Source organism: Balaenoptera borealis (assembly GCF_965194805.1).
Source record: "Balaenoptera borealis genome assembly, chromosome: 5".
Lineage (NCBI taxonomy): Eukaryota > Metazoa > Chordata > Mammalia > Artiodactyla > Balaenopteridae > Balaenoptera > Balaenoptera borealis.
In genome coordinates, this window is record NC_138862.1 from 27,546,598 (window position 1) to 27,566,662 (window position 20,065).

The following is a 20,065-nucleotide window of genomic DNA, read 5'->3' on the forward strand; positions in this document are numbered from 1 at the left end:
ATCTTAGGGTATAATACACAAGTATTAAAGTGATTGTCATCAGTGTGTATCTTGATAAATATTTCCAAATGTATATACCTGGGTAATTATCACTAAGATCAAGATATATACTTCCAGCATTACAAAGGGCTTCCACTTTCTCTCTTCTCCATCAATGCCCCCTCTAACAATAATTACCATTCCAATATTTATTACTACAAATTAGTTTTGCCTATACTTACATTTTATATAAATGAATTTATGTGGTATGTGCCCTTTTGTATGAATACTTTCATTCAACATTATATCTCTTCAGTTCATCTATGTTACTGAGTTCAGTTTGTGTTTCATAGCTGCTTAATATTCTATTATATGAGTATATCCAAACTTATTTTTCCAATTACACATATAGTAGGTTCCCACTATATAGTAGGTTATATAGTAGGTTCCCACTAGCTATCTATTTAGTTCCCACTAGCAATCTATATAGTAGGTTCCCACTATATAGTAGCCTATATAGTAGGTTCCCACTAGCTATCTATTTTACACATGGTAGTGTATTTATGTCAAACCTAATCTCCCAATTCGTCCCACTCTCTCCTTCCCCCTGGGGCCACATGTCATTTCTCAACATCTACTTCTCTATTCCTGTCCTATACCATTTTTCTAGATTCCACAGATATGTGTTAATATACGATATTTGTTTTTCTCTTTCTGGTTTACTTCACTGTGTATGACAGACTCTAGGTCCATCCACATCTCTACAAATGACCCAACTTCGTTCCTTTTTATGGCTGGGTAATATTCCATTGTATATATGTACCACATCTTCTTTACCCATTCATCTATTGTTGGACATTTAGATTGTTTCCATGTCCTGGCTACTGTAAATAGTGCTTCAATGAACATTGGGGTATATGTGTCTTTTTGAATTTATTTAGGGATACACAGGCATGTCTCATTATATTATGCTTCATTTATCGCTCTTTGCAGATACTGCATTTTTTACAAATTGAAGGTTTGTGGCAACCCTTCATTGGGCAAGTCTATCAGCATCATTTTTCCAACAGCATTTGCTCACTTTGGGTCTCTGTGTCACATTTTGTTAATTCTCAAAATATTTCAAACTTTTTCATTATCATTATATTTGTTATGGTGATCTGTGATTACAGAGCTTTGGTGTTACTATTGCAAGAAGATTAGAACTTGCTAAAGGTTCAGATGATAGTTAGCATTCTTTAGCAATAAAGTATTATTTGATTAAAATATTTACACTGTTTTTATGTACATTGTGTCTTAGAACTTTATCTGTGATAATTCTTTAAGGACTGTGTTTAGACCACATTCTCTTTGAAGGGTTTGCTTTTGCTTCAGCCAGGTAACTAGAGGCACAATCCAGGACCAGTTTCAACTAAATTTCCAAGATGAGTTTTTCAAGTTATCCAGATGTGCTTGAGTTCAAGTTTATGGTTATAAATTCTCAGATGAGTATTTTTTTGCTACTCTATGCAAAATCAATTCTGGAGCAAGTAAGGTAGATTACCTTCTGTGTGTGTGTGTGTGTGTGTGTGTGTGTGTGTGTGTTCACCTACCAAAGGGCTTGTGCTTCCTGTGTCCCATATTGGCAGACATCTCTGGTCTGACCTCCCACATTATTGAGGCCCAGACTTAGTCTCTTTTCCCTTGCATTCAGTGTTTCACCAGCAGATACCTTTAGGGTTAGAACCAGCTTTAGAAATTTCTTGGCCTTGGGATAATGTATTTTTTCCCAGTTTATGACCTCAGATTTCCCTTTAGTTTATACTAGTTAAACTGTTCTTTTTGAAAGGCTTTTTAAAAATATTTTTATCAGCATATTTTGATGCTCTGTACTCAGGGAGTTACTTTCACTCATCTAGTCCATCATATTACCTAAAGATTATTTATATTAGTATTATAAATATTTGCAATGAAAACTTATTAACACAAATTGTCCTAAGAAAAAGTCTGTTCTTTTCCACATACAAATTGCTTCAATAAATTCTTTAGTTAGCAAATATTAGCCTTAGCTTTCAAATAGTAGTCAAAATAAAGATGAAATATCCAAATAATAGAGGCAGCAGACCGCACTTCAAGAAAAGAAAAATAATAGCTAAGTTCTAAAAATCATTCTATTCGCATGAAGAGTAATTTAACTATAGGATAGTATTTAATAAATTTCAGAATCTAACAGCCAAAATTTCAGAATGATATCTAAAGTAATATTTTATCTATTTCAGCTGATATCTTAAGGGAGCCAGCTTAATTTTACCTGTGAAATTACTTGCTTTATTTGTACACAAGGCTTGAAACTTAATTTTAGGGAAATGTGAAATCTTGTTAACTGCTAACAAGTAGGAAAACCCAATATTTCTTTTTTTTTTAACATCTTTATTGGAGTATAATTATTTTACAATGTTGTGTTAGTTTCTGCTGTATAACAAAGTGAATCAGCTATACGTATACATATATCACCAGATGCCCTCCCTCTTGCATCTCCCTGCCACCGTCCTCAACCCACCGCTTTGGGGGGGTCAAAAAGCATGGAGCTGATCTCCCTGTGCTATGCAGCTTCTTCCCACTAGCTATCTATTTTACATTTGGTAGTGTATATATGTCAATGCTACTTTCTCACTTCGTCCCAGCTTACCCTTACCCTTCCCCATGTCCTCAAATCCATTATCTACGTCTGCGTCTTTATTCCTGTCCTGCCCCTAGGTTCTTCAGAACCATTTTCTTTTTTTTTTAGGTTCCATATATATGTGTTAGCATACAGTATTTGTTTTTTCTCTTTCCAACTTACTTCACTCTGTATGACAGACTCCAGGTCCATCCAACTCACTACAAATAACTCAATTTTGTTTCTCTTTAAGGCTGAGTAATATTCTATTGTTTATATGTGTCACATCTTCTTAATCCATTCAACTGTCTATGGACACTTAGGTTGTTTCCATGTCCTGGCTATTGTAAATAGTGCTGCAATGAACATTGTGGTACATGACACCTTTTGAATTATGGTTTTCTCAGGGTATATGCCCAGTAGTGGGATAGCTGGGTATGCAGTAGTTCTATTTTTAGTTTTTAAGGAACCTCTATACTGTTCTCCATAGTGGCTGTATCAATTTACATTCCCACCAACAGTGCAAGAGGGTACCCTTTTCTCCACACCCTCTCCAGCATTTATTGTTTGTAGATTTTTTGATGATGGCCATTCTGACCAGTGTGAGGTGATACCTCATTGTAGTTTTGATTAACATTTCTCTAATGATTAGTGATGTTGAGCATCCTTTCATGTGTTTGTTGGCAATCTGTATATCTTCTTTGGAGAAATGTCTATTTATGTCTTCTGCCCATTTTTGGAATGGGTTGTTTGTTTTTTTGATATTGAGCTGCATGAGCTGCTTGTATATTTTGGAGATTAATCCTTTGTCAGTTGCTTCGTTGGCAAATATTTCCTCCCATTCTGAGTGTTGTCTTTTCATCTTGTTTATGGTTTCCTTTGCAGTGCAAAAGCTTTTAAGTTTCATTAGGTCCCATTTGTTTATTTATTTATTTTTATTTCCATTTCTCTAGGAGGAGGGTCAAAAAGGATCTTGCTGTGATTTATGTCACAGAGTGTTCTGCATATGTTTTCCTCTAAGAGTTTTATACTGTCTGGCATTACATTTAGGTCTTTAGTCCATTTGAGTTTATTTTTGTGTATGGTGTTAGGGAGTGTTCTAATTTCATTCTTTTACATGTACCTGTCCCGTTTTCCCAGCACCACTTATTGAAGAGGCTGTCTTTTCTCCATTGAATATTCTTGCCTCCTTTATCAAAGATAAGGTGACCATATGTGTGTGGGTTTATCTCTGAGCTTTCTATCCTATTCCATTGATCTATATTTCCATTTTTGTGCTAGTACCATACTGTCTTGATTACTGGAGTTTTGTAGTATAGTCTGAAGTCATGGAGCCTGATTCCTCCAGCTCCGTTTTTCTTTCTCAAGACTGCTTTGGCTATTTGGGGACTTCTGTGTTTCCATACAAATTGTGATTTTTTTTGTTCTAGTTGTGTGAAAAATGCCATTGGTAGTTTGATAGGGATTGCACTAAATCTGTGGATTGCTTTGGGTAGTAAAGTCATTTTTACAATGTTGATTCTTCCAATCCAAGGCCATGGTATATCTCTCCATCTGTTGGTATCATCCTTAATTTCTTTCATCAGTGTCTTATAGTTTTCTGCATACAGGTCTTTTGTCTCCTTAGGCAGATTTATTCCTAGGTATTTTATTCTTTTTGTTGCAATGGTAAATGGGAGTGTTTCCATAATTTCTCTTTCAGATTTTTCATCATTAGTCTATAGGAATGCAAGAGATTTCTGTGCATTAATTTTGTATCCTGCTACTTTACCACATTCATTGATTAGCTCTAGTAGTTTTCTGGTAACATCTTTAGGATTCTCTTTGTATAGTATCATGTCATCTGCAAACATAGACAGTTTTACTTCTTTTCTGATTTTGTTTCCTTTCATTTCTTTTTCTTCTCTGATTGCTGTGGCTAAAACTGCCAAAACTATGTTGAATAATAGTGTTGATAGTGGGCAATATTTCCTTGTTCCTGATCTTAGTGGAATTGGTTTCAGTTTTTCTCCATTGAGAACAATGTTGACTTTGGGCTTGTCCTATATGACCTTTATTATGTTGAGGTAAGTTCCATCTATGCCTACTTTCTGGAGGTATTTTTTTATCATACATGGGTGTTAAATTTTGTCAAAAGATTTTTCTGCATGTATTGAGATTTTCTTATGGTTTTTCTCCTTCAGTTTGTTAATACATTGTATCACATTGATTTTGTTTATACTGAAGAATCCTTGCATTCCTAGGATAAACCCCACTTGATCATGGTGTATGATCCTTTTAATGTGCTGTTGGATTCTGCTTGTTAGTATTTTGTTGAGGATTTTTACATCTGTGTTCATCAGAGATATTGCCCTGTAGTTTTCTTTCTTTCTGACATCTTTGTCTGGTTTTGGTATCAGGGTGATGGTGGTCTCACAGAATGAGTTTGGGAGTGTTCCTCTCTCTGCTGTATTTTGGAAGAGTTTGAGAAGGATAGGTGTTAGCTCTTCTCTAAATGATTTAATTCGGCTGTGAAGCAATCTGGTACTGGGCTTTTGTTTGTTGGAAGATTTTTAACCACAGTTTCAATTTCATTACTTCTGATTGGTCTGTTTATATTTTCTATTTCTTCCTCGTACAGTCTCAGAAGGTTGTGCTTCTCTAAGAATTTATCCATTTCTTCCAGGTTGTCCATTTTATTGGCATATAGTTACTTGTAGTAATCTCTCATGATCCTTTGTATTTCTGCAGTGTCAGTTGTTACTTCTCTTTTTCATTTCTAATTCTGTTGATTTGAGGCTTTTCCCTTTTGTTTTTGATGAGTCTGGCTAATGGTTTATCAATTTTGTTTATCTTCTCAAAGACCCAGGTTTTAGTTTTATTGCTCCTTGCTATTTTGTCCTTTATTTCTTTTTCATTGATTTCTGATCTGATCTTTATGATTTCTTTCCTTCTGTTAACTTTGCGTTTTTATTGTTCTTCTTTCTCTAATTGCTTTAGGTATAAGGTTAGGTTGTTGATTTAACATATTTCTTGTTTCTTGAGGTAGGATTGTATTGCTATAGACTTCCCTCTTAGAACTGCTTTTGCTGCATCCCACAGGTTTTGGGTCATCGTGTTTTCATTATCATTTGTTTCTAGGTGACTTTTTATTTCCTCTGCGATTTCTTCAGTTATCTCTTGGTTGTTTAGTAGCATATTGTTTAGCCTCCATGTGTTTGTATTTTTTACAGTTTTTTCCCCTGTAATTGATATCTAGTCTCATAGCATTGTGGTCAGAAAAGATACTTGATACGATTTCAATTTTCTTAAATTTACCACGGCTTTGTTTGTGAACCAAGATATGATCTATACTGGAGAATGTTCCATGAGCACTTGGGAAGAAAGTGTATTCTGTTGTTTTTGGATGGAATGTCCTATATATATCAATTAAGTCCCTCTTGTTTAATGTGTCATTTTAAGCTTGTGTTTCCTTATTTATTTTCATTTTGGAGGATCTGACCATGGTGAAAGTGGGGTGTTAAAGTCCCCTACTATTATTATGTCACTGTTGATTTCCCCTTTTATGGCTGTTAGAATTTGCCTTATGTATTGAGGTGCTCCAATGTTGGGTGCATAAATATTTACAATTGTTATATCTTCTTCTTGGATTGCTCCCTTGATCATTTTGTAGTGTCCTTCTTTGTCTCTTGTAATTGTCTTTTCTTTAGAGTCTATTTTGTCTGATACAAAAAATTGCTACTCCAGCTTTCTTTTGATTTCCATTTGCATGGAATATCTTTTTCCATCCCCTCACTTTCAGTCTGTATGTGTCCCTAGGTCTGAAGTGGGTCTCTTGTAGACAGCATATATATGGGTCTTGTTTTTGTTTCCATTCAGCCAGTGTATGTCTTTTGGTTGGAGCATTTAATCCATTTACAATTAAGGTAATTATCAATATGTATGTTTCTATTACCATTTTCTTAATTGTTTTTGTTTTGTTATGGTAGGTCTTTTCTTTCTCTTGTGTTTCCTGCCTAAAAAGTTCCTTTACCGTTTGTTATAAAGCTGGTTTGGTGGTGCTGAATTCTCTTAGCTTTTGCTTGTCTGTAAAGGTTTTAATTTCTCTGTCAAATCTGAATGAGATCCTTGCTGGGTACAGTAATCTTGGTTGTAGATTTTTCCCTTTCATCACTTTAAATATGTCCTGCCACTCCCTTCTGGCTTGCAGAGTTTCTGCTGAAAGGTCCACTGTTAACCTTATGGGGATTCCTTTGTATGTTTTTTGTTGCTTTTCCCTTGCTGCTTTTAATATTTTTTCTTTGTATTTAAGTTTTGATAGTTTGATTAATATGTGTCTTGACGTGTTTCTCCTTGGATTTATCCTGTATGGGACTCTCTGCACTTCCTGGACTTGATTGACTATTTCCTTTCCCATATAAGAGAAATTTTAAACTATAATCTCTTCAAATATTTTCTCAGTCCTTTTCTTTTTCTCTTCTTCTTCTGGGACCCCTATATTTCGAATGTTGGTGCATTTAATATTGTCCCAGAGGTCTCTGAGACTGTCCTTAATTCTTTTCATTCTTTTTTCTTTATTCTGCTCTGTGGTAGTTATTTCCACTCTTTTATCTTCCAGGTCACGTATCCATTCTTCTGCCTCAGTTATTCTGCTATTGATTCCTTCTAGAGAATTTTTAATTTCATTTATTGTGTTGTTCATCATTGTTTGTTTGCTCTTTAGTTTTTCTAGGTCCTTGGTAAACATTTCTTGTATTTTCTCCATTCTATTTCCAAGATTTTGGATCATGTTTACTATCATTACTCTGAATTATTTTTCAGGTAGACTGCTTATTTCCTCTTCATTTGTTTGGTCTGGTGAGTTTTTACTTTGCTCCTTCATCTGCTGTGTATTTTTCTGTCTTCTCATTTTGCTGAACTTACTGTGTTTGGGGTCTCCTTTTCTCAGGCTGCAGGTTCGTAGTTCCCATTGTTTTTGGTGTCTGTTTGCAGTGGGTAAGTTTGGTTCAGTGGGTTGTGTAGGCTTCCTGGTGGAGGGGACTGGTGCCTGTGTTCTGGTGGATGAGGCTAGATCTTTTCTTTCTGGTAGGCAGGACCACATCCAGTGGTGTGTTTTAGGGTGTTTGTGAACTTAGTATGATTTTAGGCAGACTCTCTGCTAATGGGTGGGGTTGTGTTCCTGTCTTGCTACTTGTTTGGCATGGGGTGTCCAGCACTGGAGCTTGCTGGTCATTGAGTGGAGCTGGGTCTTAGCGTTGAGAGGGAGATCTCTGGGAGAACTCTCACTGACTGATATTATCCGGGACGTCTCTGGTTGTCCAATATGCTGAAGTTGGCTCTCCCACCTCTGAGGTTCAGGCCTGACACCAGGGAGGAACGCTAAGACCCTATCAGCCATATGGCTTTCAACTGAGACATTTTCCCCTTTCCTTTGATAGGGGAGGGGAACACAAAAGACTTTTTCTTGCTTCTCTTCTGTAGCTAGTTTTGCAACAAAGATGCAAGCTGCAGGCCTGCAACCTTAATGCAAGTGGAGTTTCTCTTGACCGAGGCAGCAGATGGACTTTCAGGGAATCCAGATGGAAATGCACACCTTGCAAAACAGACTGGAAAGTGATTTTTTCCCCCAGTTGCAACGTTAGGGAATGCTGTGCTGCAGCTACATGATGGGCCTGTGCTGACAATATTTTTTATAATGGAAATCATTGGATAAATTCTAATCACAAGTCTATATATTACACACACCCAATAAGTACAAATGTAAATTTTTTAGGGAAAGAAGGGTTGTATTTTTCCTTAACTGTTACTATATCTTTACTTTCACAAAACAATGAAGACACATACAACATCCAAAAACTTGCTATATTGAAAGCTAATTACAAAAGGTAGTTACTGTGACTAAAGAAATAATATCTGCTGATTACTTTACAGGGTTTATATGTGACTCAAGAGAAGTAGTGCATGTGAAAATGCTATAAAAAGTGTAAGATGTTCTCACTAAAAATATAGTCAATAGTAATAGTTTGTTTTTATGCCACCTTAGAAAAGAGATGTGTCTTTCACTGTTATTTCACAGAAGTAAATTAGAGACTGTTATACATAGGCTTAATATAAGTTAGTCTAGGATCAGGTGTGACACAGTAATGAATGGTTCTGGTTTCAATTAAAGAAATATTTGAATGAATACTTTTCAGGGAAATATAGTGATTTAAAAAAAGGAAATTTACCTGAACATTCTGTCAAGCTATTTTATATGATGTATGTCATTTAGTACATACAATTTCAATACATAAATAAAATTCAGTTTAACATTGAATACCTCAATGAGGTACACTACCTCAGCTCAGCAATAAAGGTTAATAAGAGTTATACATCACATTGGTAGCATATAATCTTGATACAATTTGTTAAGATTGGCACATTACCTCTGTGGTCTTCCTCCCAAAACCCACAACCCCAAACTAATACTGAGGAAAACATCAGAAAAATCCCACTTGAGAAACATTCTACAAAATACCTGAATAGGACTTCTCAAATACCTGATCAAGACTTCTTAAAACCGTCAAAAACAAGGAATGTCTGAGAAACTGTTGCAACATAAGAAGATATGATGACTAAATGTAATATGGCATCCTGCATGGGATCCTGGAATAGAAAAAAGATGTTAGGAAAAAAACTAAGGAAATCTGAAAAAAGTATGAATTTTAGTTAATAATAAGGTATTGTGACAATGTACTGTACTAATGTAAGATATTAATAATGTAATGTAATAATGTAATTAATAATAGGGGAAACCAGATGTGGTATATACTGAAATTCTCTGTACTACCTTTCAAATTTTTAAGATATAAACCTAAAGCTATTCTAAAGTAAACTTTTTTTTCATAAAAAGGCATTTTATTTTAAATATAGCTGTGTGTACATGTCAATCCCAAACGTGGAGATTATCATACTAAGTGAAGTTAGTCAGACAGAGAAAGACAAATATCATATGATATCACTTATATATGGAATCAAAAAAAAATACAAATGAACTTATTTATAAAACAGACTCACAGACTTAGAGAACGAACTTATAGTTACCAGGGGGGAAGGGTGGGGTGGAGGGATAGATTGGGAGTTTGAGATAAAGTAAACTTTTGTTTTTTTAAAGTTAATTACCTAGTAGCAGGAATTTTCTTTTAAATGCTGCAAATAACCAGCTAGTTTGATTTTATTTTTGTTCAGGGGAGAATTTATTGATTAGTTCCTGCTTCCTAATTCAGTTGTTATTGAATAATTTGGATGTTATGATAAGTTTCAATAGCTCCTGGTCGTTTAGGGTAACCTTGATTAACATATTAAGTTTATCCATTTTGGAAACTCCATGTGTCTGCTGGAGTGTTCTTTTCCCCAGACTCAGAGTTATATAGGTTTATCTCCATCTGAGGAGCTCCATATTAAGACACATCAAAACGAAGCAGAACACTTTGACCTGATTCTGTCAGCACAGCCTCAACCATATCTTAGCTCCTGCCTTCCCGACAGAAAAGCATATAGGTTCCAGGAAGTTCTAAGGCCCCGCTAATCCCTTTGCAACTCTACAAAAGCATTGCTCCTATTTTATCATGTCCTTTAAGCTGTCTGTCTTCCAAAGTTCCAATCCTCAGCATCAACCAGGTAAATTATTGTTCAAGCTTGATATAATTCCAGACTACATCATGTACATATTGCAAAACCTAAATATTTCTAAATTTGTAACCAGTGTCAGGGTTAGAAAATTAAACTACAAAACACCCTGAATTCAAAGCAAAATTGTTTCAAATCATATTCTGAAAGATACTACACTGAGATCTAAAAATAAGAGGTGTTCTTTTACTTCTTGCATTAATTTGAAAGAGCAAAATATTTTCAAGAGAATTCCTTCTGCAAACTACTTGGAACCCTTTTGCTCTTACAACTTTTTATGTGGTGATGGCTCTCAATACCTCTCCAGAAAATGTATTTTGTGTTTTTTGTAATTATGTTCACTAAAGGAAGAGTTTATTAAAGTATCAGCACAGGGTTTGTCCACCTTGGCACTATTGATATTTCTGAAAAGGGGAAGAACAAATCTGACTCCATATTGGATCTGTGTCTTTTACTTTAACCTGTGTATTCTATTGCTTTTGCTACAAGTTAAGAATGTTGCCTATAGCCTGAAATATACAGGATAGCTCATTCACAAGGCTCTGACCTTTAAAGGTATAACACTTTTCCATTCATACAGACATAAAAAGTTGCAGAACAGAGAATAACATTTGTCTTGGATATTTATAGGAACATCGTGACCAGACCTATGTGGACAGCTGAAGAACAAAGGATTCTGGCACCAAGAAATTTGCAGCAACCAACAATACTTCCTCCCCTTTTAGTATAAAAGAAGGCTGAATTCTAACTTGGGGAAGATGGTTCTTTGGGACACTAGTCCACCATCTTCTCCGTCTGCTGGCTTTCCAAATAAAGTTGCTATTTCTTGCCCCACAACTCATCTCTCGATTTATTGGCCTGTCGTGCTGTGAGCAGTGTGACCTTGGATTCAGTAACGTTTGTAGCTGGATAATCTTTTGTTGTTGGAGACTGTCCTGTGCATGTAAGATGTCCAGTAGCATCCCTGGCCTCTAGCCACAAGATGCCAGTAGCAACCACTCTCCAGTTATGACAACCAAAAGTGTCTCCAGACATTGCCAAATTACCTCCAGTTGAGAACCACTGATCTAGTATAATGATCAGAATTCAATTTTATTTAAACTGTTGAAATATTTCAATTGATTTGGCTGTGAGAAGCAATATATTCCATTCCCAACCTGCAGGAAAGACACCTCACTCATTCCTTTTGCTAGGTGAACACTCTCTATATTTTCCTGTGCCATGCAAGTTGCAACATTGTTATGGATGGAGTGGAGACTGAGTACAGCAGCCTGGTTGGAAAGAGGCCTATGGAATTTGTATTGATGCTTCCATTGCATTGCCAGCCAGCTTTTCCCCTAGAGAGACATTTACTAGCAGAAGCTATGGGAGTTGAAGCTTAGCCTTTCCCTTTGACAATAAACCTCATCATCAACCACTTTCGTTCTCACTCCCCAAGAGCCATGCTTTGGCTCAGCTCCGGTAAACATGTTAATACTTTAGAGCAGGAGTTGTTAATAGTTCAGTGCAGGTGCACAGCCACACCCGTTATTCTACATATGACCAATTGCTGCCTTCCTGCTCCAACAGCAGATTTCTGTAGTTGTGGCAGAGTATGGCTCATAAAGCCTAAAATATCTGCTGTCTCTCCCTTTACGAAAACAAATTGACAACTCCAGTTTTAAAATCCTAAAATGTGCAAATTATTTAAACTTCTCAACCTAAATCCTTTGTCCCATACATTGCATTCATTTAGCTATAACAGTAACAGTCACATTTGTAAAAGTATCTGATTCTCTATGGTTCATGCCAGGGGCAGGATTAATTTAGACACAATCCTCAGCCTTATGGGAATAAGCAGCTTGCCACTTCACATTCAAAGACAATTTTTTACACTTTTGCATATTCTGTCTTTCCATAGGCTCAGCAAATCTAATACATTCTACCTGCTGTTGTAGATGTTCTTCCTCCAGCCCTTGGGAGATCGAGACCACCGAGGAGCCAGTTTACTGTCACTGGTTGTATTCATTTACCTTTAATTAGGATTGAGTGATGGAGAAAAGCAGATGACCTTGGCGTAGGAAAGAGTACCTAAAACATTCTTCTTCCTTATCCAGAATCAGTGGTCATGTTTAAACTTTTCCTCATTGCTTTGTTTTTGTTGTTTAATAGGAGAGTAGACACTTCTGATAAAGTTTGTCTAGTTAGTCTGCATAATTTTCATTTTGTTTGTTTTCGCTAATAATCATGGTTCTGGGATGGTTTTCCTATCATGGCCAGTTAGTGCTGTTATATTTTGCCTGAGGCTTACGTGATGCTCTACAATATGGGACTCTTTAAAGTGTTCCTTTAATTATGTGGCAGCCTGGATGGGAGGAGAAAATGTGTAAAGGCTGAGAAACAAAGTATTCATATGATACTTCATTATCTGTGGTCATGTGATGTGTGGAGGAAGATAGGGAGGGAAATGGGATATACAACCTACTTACCACCTTACTCCATAGATTATGCCTTGCTGTTTTCAGTTGTATTAGAAATAACTATTGTGAAGATATTGTGACAAGCCTGTAATCCTCATTTTTGTTCATTTCCAGAAAAGGCTAAATTGGAAATAATAAGACTAGATACAGTATTAAAGGCATCTTTGCATGCAATGCTTATTTGCACATGTATTTGTATTTTTCTTGTGAACTAATAAACTGAGAGTAATATTGCAGTGCTGGCGCTTAGAGAATATTTACATGACTAAACCGTATGTTCACACTGCTGCCCCCTTCATCAGCTGTTCTGCTCCACCCTAGCATGCCGAAGGGAAATCACTGAAGCCAGAGTGAACCAGAGCATTACCAGTGAATGCAACTGTGGTTCCCACTCACCCACACCAGTCTTCATTCACATTTTAAACAAATCCCTGCTAAATATAAACTTAAATCTACCTTGCATTTTGTTACAGTAAGGTTGGAGCTATAATAAAATATAGAAACCCTACCTATTATCAAAGGAATATTCAAGTACAGTCAACATCTAAATAGGTTCTGGGTTTGAAATAAAAGAAAAATATCTATTGGGTGGTACTACTTCTGCACATGGCTCACTTGCAAACATTCACATCTAAATGACCATAGAGTCACTATGTTAAGCTTTATAAATTGATTGAGAGGAGGGAGGAGACAATTATGAGATTGGGGGAGGTGCTGAAGAAATGCAAAAAGACTGAAGAGGTTTTGAATGTGCATAGTAGACTAGTGGAAAAACTATGTTGGAACAACATTGGAAAGTCTATTGGAGAGATTACCTTGAAACAACATTGAAGGAGGAAGAGGTGGAAGTGAGAGAAAAAGGTAAAGAGATAAGATCATTCATAATCCATGCTCCAAAAATAAGTGGATTTTCATTTTCTATGAGATAAAGGTTATGAGTTTGTACCCAATTCCAATGTGTGGGGTTTTCCCCCACATGACCAAGCAATTCTCAGACACAAGCTGGGTGTCCTACGGTTCAAATCAATTCAACTCACTTTCTACCTGGAGATACCATCAGATTCCACAGGTTAAGGGCTCAGTCCTACAAGGCGGCCTCCCACTTCAGGTACCAACTGCAAGCCCAGGTTGTCTCTTGTGCTTCTGGTCAACTGACTATAGACTAGAGATTCCAACAATGCCTTTTTTTGGTTGGATTAATTTGTTAGAGAAACTCACAAAACTCAGAGAAACACTCTGCTTACTAGATTACCAGTTTATTATAAAAGAATGTAATTCAGAAACAACCAGATGCTTGGGGCAAGGTATGTGGGAAGGGGCATGGAGCTTCCATGCCCTCTCCATGTGTGCAACTCTCCCCACATCTCCAATTGTTCACCAACACAGAAGCTCTCCAAACTCTTTCCTTTGGGGGTTTTATGGAGGCTTCCTTATATAGATATGATTGATTGAATCATGGGCCATTGGCCATTCACTCTCCAGCCCCTCGCCTCTCCCTGGAGTTCAGGGGATGGGACTGAGAGTTCCTACCCTCCGTCACATGGTTGGCTCCCCTAGCAACCAGCATCCTTAGGTGCTTTCCAAAAGTCATCCATTAACATAACAAAGACACCTTTATGCTCTATACTTGGGAAATTCCAAGGGTTTTAGGAGCTGTGTGCCAGAAATGGGGATGAAAACCAAATATATATTTATTACAAATCACAATATCACAAACATCAAGGTCTTATCCTAGGTTGAATTCATAGTTTGCCACCTAATTACTGAATTTTCCGCCTCTTCCACCTGATCACCTTTCCCGTGCCTACCCCTAAGCCTTTGTTCACTCTGGTTTCTCTCCTCTTTTCCTTCTGAAGTGCCCTCCATTCTGTCCCTCATGCTCCAAGGCCCTTCTCAAGCTCCCTCTTATTTATGAAACTTTTCCAATTGAATGCAGACTTCAGATGTTTCTTCTCTAAAGTAATACACCCATCCATTTTACAACCTGCCTTTGGACATTTTTTAATTTGCTCTATTGAACAGAGTTTTAATTATTTGTGTATTGATGAGCTACCAGTAACTATATTGAAGGAGGGTACTATGTCATTCCTTTATGACTATTATAGCAAATGGTACAAACCTGTGAACAAGGTATTTCTCTTTGGAGAGTGAGAGAGAGAAAGAGAAAGAGAGAGAAGTTCTGTTTCATAATACCATAGTCATATAGCCATTTCCTGGAAAGTCACAGTTTCTTATCAGCTTGTCACATGAAATTCAAGGGATCAGGATTAAATGATGCTCTTTTCATTAGGTATTGTAATGGGTTGAATTATTGTCCCCCAAAAGATATGTCTGAGAATGTGACCTTATTTGGAAGAAGGATCTTTGCAGATGTAATTAAGCAATTTCAAGAGCCATCAGATTCTAGAAGATGCAAAGAAAGATTCTTCCTTAGAACATTTTAGGGCAAATATAGCCTTGCTGACAACCTGACTTTGAACTTTGGGCCTCCAGAACTATGAGAATAAATTTCTATTGTTTTAAGCCACAAACTTATTTGTTATGTCAGCCTTAGGAAACTAATACAGGTTTCTTTCCCCCCAAGTGGATGACATATAGCAAAATCTAAGCCATTATTATATTTTAGGAAAATGAAATGTTTAAGACCTGCTTTGAAGAAGGTAAGTCTATTGGACAGAAATACAGGTATTATAAATTTTCCTGTTTTATACAATAAAACTAAGTTAAAAATAAGATTTGTTAAAATATCATTCAGGGGCTTCCCTGGTGGCGCAGTGGTTGAGAATCTGCCTGCCAATTCAGGGGACACGGGTTCGAGCCCTGATTTGGGAAGATCCCACATGCCGCGGAGCAACTAGGCCCGTGTGCCACAATTACTGAGCCTGCGCGTCTGGAGCCTGTGCTCCACAACAAGAGAGGCTGCGATAATGAGAGGCCCGTGCACTGCGATGAAGAGTGGCCCCCACTTGCCGCAACTAGAGAAAGCCCTTGCACAGAAACGAAGACCCAACACAGCCATAAATAAATAAAATAAATAAATAAAGATACATGAAATTGCTAAAATTAAAAAAAAAAAAAAAACAATCCTGCCAAGCTCAAGAGATTAAAAAAAAAAATCATTCAGTAACTTGCCATTTTGGTATAATCTAGCCATCAAGAAGTCACTATCATTGCAAGTAATCCATGCCGCATGACAAAAAATACATGTCCCATGACAGAATCTCCAGACATTGAAACAATAACTGAACACTGGAAAACAACCTCAGAAAATACCAAGAACTTCACAAAAATGCTTTCTCGGAGAAAAAGAAGAAGGATAAGGAGGAGGAGGAAGAGGAGAAGTAGGAAAAGGAGAAGGACTTCTGTTTTCATGATGAAAGAAAAAAATCAGATTTAGTTTCCTGCCTTTAGCAATGAGAGAACTGGACCAAGTATATTAAAATGCATTAAATTACTGTTTGGATGAATGTGGTCAAAAGGTGTAAACTTTCAGTTATAAGTATTAGAGACGTAAGGTACAGCATGATGACAATAATTAACATGGTTATTTGGTATATATGACAGGTGTTAAAAGAGTAAATCCAAGATCTCTCATCACAAGGAATAAAGGATTTCCTTTCTTTTTTAAATCTATATGAGATGATGGATATTAACTAAACTTATTGTGGTACTTATTTGACAATATATATAAGTCAAATCATTATGCTGTATACTTTAAACTTACACAGGTATTTCAATCATATCTCAATAAAACTGGGGGAAAACACAGATAAGCTTATATCAAATAAAAATGCACTAAAAATACAATTAAAGGGTAAAATAATAAAATAATTTTTAAAACTACTGTTTCTGTACATTGGACAATGGCTAGTGCAGGACTGTGATCCCTAAGAGACTAGGAACAAATAAGGTGAGCCTTATGACTGCCCTAGATTTCTATCTGGAGTTCTAGAACCTGGAGTAGGGAAGGTGGTTTTAATCAGATCATGGCTGTATCAATAATTTGAGAAGAAAGAGATTGTAATTCAAGAAGTTTAAGAAGGATGGAAATAGTGCATTGGAGTTCCAACGAGAAGGGAGCTATGTAGAAAAAGAACACTAGAAGTCTTAAGAAGGCCCTTTGAGACTTAGCTGAATAATAAGATGTAAACACATGGGATGAAACCCCATGACAATAGGCAAAAACTGACTGGGAGAGATAGGGATCCATCAGTTTGCTTCAGTCACTGTGGAGAGTCCTCACTGATGACTCTTAAAATTCAATAGAGATTTAGAAAAAGCCACATTTTAGGAAGGGAGCCAAATTATACCTAGAGTAAAGGCTACCTCAGTCATATCCAAAGAAAAATAAAAATAAACTTAAAAAAAGATCAAGATAAACAGCAGGTAACTTAATTGCATTCTAGAACAAAGGCCACCACTCTTTAAAGGAGGACAACAATTACTGATCATCACCACTGTAAAGTGTACACATCCAGCATCCAGCCAAAAATTACTATGCATGCTAAAAAACAGGAAAATGAGACACATAACCAAGAGAAGAACTACCAAAATTAAGCAGAACAAGGAATCATAGAAATGATAGAAAGAGAATTGGAAGAAAAGGATATTAAAACATCTATTATAGTTCTGTTCAACTGAGTACAGAAAAACAATCATAGTGTAGAGACAAAGGAAATATTTTGAAAAGAACAAAATAGAATTTCTAGAGATGAAAAATAGAATATCTAACATGAAAAATTCACTACATGGGATTAATGGCAGATTAGATACTGCAGAAGGAACGCTAGAGAACTTTTAAAGAATGTCAATAAAAATTACCTAAAATGAAACACAGGGAGGAAAACAAGAGTGAAAAAAAATTGAAATACATTTCAGTGACCTGTGGGACAATATTAAGCAGTCTAAAACTTGTATAATTGAAGTCCCAGAAAGGGGTGGTGGCAGAGCAAATATTTAAAGCTATAATGAACAGTTTTCCAAATTTAAGAAAAAACTTCACTATTTAAGATGCACAATGAACCCTAAGAAGGAAAATATACCGGACAAAGTGAGAAGACATATGTCACCAATATCAGGAATGAAAAAGGGGTCAGCAATATAAATTCTACTGACATTAAAATGATAAGTGAATACTATGACCAGCTTTAAGCCAATACATTTAAATAATTGATGGAAAGAATAAATTCCTTGAAAAAAGGTATGAACTACCCAACTGACTCAAAAAGAAAAAGAAAGTCTGAATAGCCATACATCAGTTAAAGAAATTGGAATTAAAATTTTAAATGATCCCACAAAGAAATCTCCAGATTCAGATGGCTTCAGTGGTGAATTCTATCACATATTTAAGGAAAAATAATACCAATATTATATAAACTCTTCTGGAAAATTGTAGGATACTGGAACATTGCTTAATTCATTTTATGAGAGAGTATTACCACTATTCAAAATAATATAAGAAAAGTACAGACAAATATTCCTCATGAATTTAGACTAGTCCTGAACAAATACTAGCAAACTTCATCCAGTAAATCTGTAAAAAGGAAACATAACCATATGGTGTTTTTCCAGGAATGAACAGTTAATTTAACTTTTTAATTTCAATCATTATAATTCATTAAGTTAACAGACTAAGGGAGAAGAAACACTAGATATTTAACTAGATTCAGAAAAAGCATTTGACAAAATTCAACACCTATTTATGATATAGTATCTCAGTAAACTAGTGATAGAAGGGAACATTCTCATCTAGTCAAGCAGCTCATGCAGCTCAATATCAAAAAAACAAACAACCCAATCCAAAAATGGGGACAAGACCTAAACAGACATTTCTCCAAAGAAGATACACAGATTGCCAACAAACACATGAAAGGATGCTCAACACCACTAATCATTAGAGAAATGCAAATCAAAACTACAGTGAGGTATCACCTCACACCGGTCAGAATGGCCATCATCAAAAAACCTACAAACAATAAATGCTGGAGAGGGTGTGGAGTAAAGGGAACTCTCCTGCAGTGTTGGTGGGAATGTAAATTGATACAGCCACTATGGAGAACAGTATGGAGGTTCCTTAAAAAAATAAAAATAGAACTACCATACGACCCAGCAATCCCACTACTGGGCATATACCCTGAGGAAAACATAATTCAAAAAGAGTCATATACTACAATGTTCATTGCAGCTCTATTCACAATAGCCAGGACATGGAAGCAACCTAAGTGTCTATCAACAGATGAATGTGTAAAGAAGATGTGGCACATATATACAATGGCATATTACTCAGCCATAGAAAGAAACAAAATTGAGTTATCTGTAGTGAGGTGGATGGACCTAGAGTCTGTCATACAGAGTGAAGTAAGTCAGAAAGAGAAAAACAAATACCGTATGCTAACACATATATATGGAATCTAAAAAAAAAAAAAATGGTTCTGAAGAATCTAGGGACAGGACAGGAATAAAGTCGCAGACATAGAGAATGGACTTGAGGACACGGCGGGGAGGGGGAAGGGTAAGCTGGGATGAAGTGACAGTGGCATGGACATATATACACTGCCAAATGTAAAATAGCTAGTGGGAAGCAGCTGCATCGCATAGGGAGATCAGCTTGGTGCTTTGTGACCACCTAGAGGGGTGGGATAAGGAGGGTGGGAGGGAGACGCAAGAGGGAGGAGATATGGGGATATATGTATATGTATAGCTGATTCACTTTATTATAAAGCAGAAACTAACACAGCATTGTAAAGCAATTATATTCCAATAAAGATGTTAAAAAAAAGAATATCTATAAAAAACTACAACTAACATCATACTGAAAATTGAAAGATTGTTTTCTCCCTAACATTAGGAAAAAGGAAAGGGCCTCCACAGTCAACATCCCTAACCAACTGTAGTGAAGTGCAATAAAGCAAAATAAAGAAATAAAGACACAATGTGAAAGTAAGGAGTAAAACGGTTTTAATTAGCAAATGACATGATGACATATGTAGAAGCTCCTAAGGAGTCTACAAAAAAAGCTGCTAGGATTAACAAGTGAGTATAACAAGATTGCAGAAGATAAGATCAATATAAAAATCAACTGTATTTCTGTGTACTAGCTATGAACAAAAGATAATTAATTTTTAACGACTTACGATTGCATCCCAAACTATGAAGTATCAATACTTAGAATTTAACAAACTGCCAGGCCTGCACACTGAAAACTATAAACATTGCTGAGGAATTAAAGATCATTATGGAGAGCAATACATGTCACGGATTAAGGTACTCAATATTAAAAGTTACCAATTCTCCCTAAATTGATCTATAGATTCCACACTATCCCATTCAAAATCCCAGCAAG

At 36.2% G+C, this 20,065-nt stretch overlaps 1 long non-coding RNA gene across 1 annotated transcript in view; it reads right to left on the minus strand.

Moving 5' to 3' along the window:
• LOC309628725 overlaps nucleotides 1-15,806 on the minus strand; it is a 39,117-nt gene extending 23,311 nt beyond the window's left edge. Inside the window, exons 1-2 of the long non-coding RNA XR_014244672.1 lie at nucleotides 12,733-15,806; nucleotides 9,136-9,241 (exon numbers count right to left, since the gene is read on the minus strand). This is a non-coding gene — a long non-coding RNA (uncharacterized lncRNA). The remainder of the gene's footprint in view (nucleotides 1-9,135; nucleotides 9,242-12,732) is intronic.
• Between the last annotated feature and the right edge of the window lie 4,259 nt (nucleotides 15,807-20,065).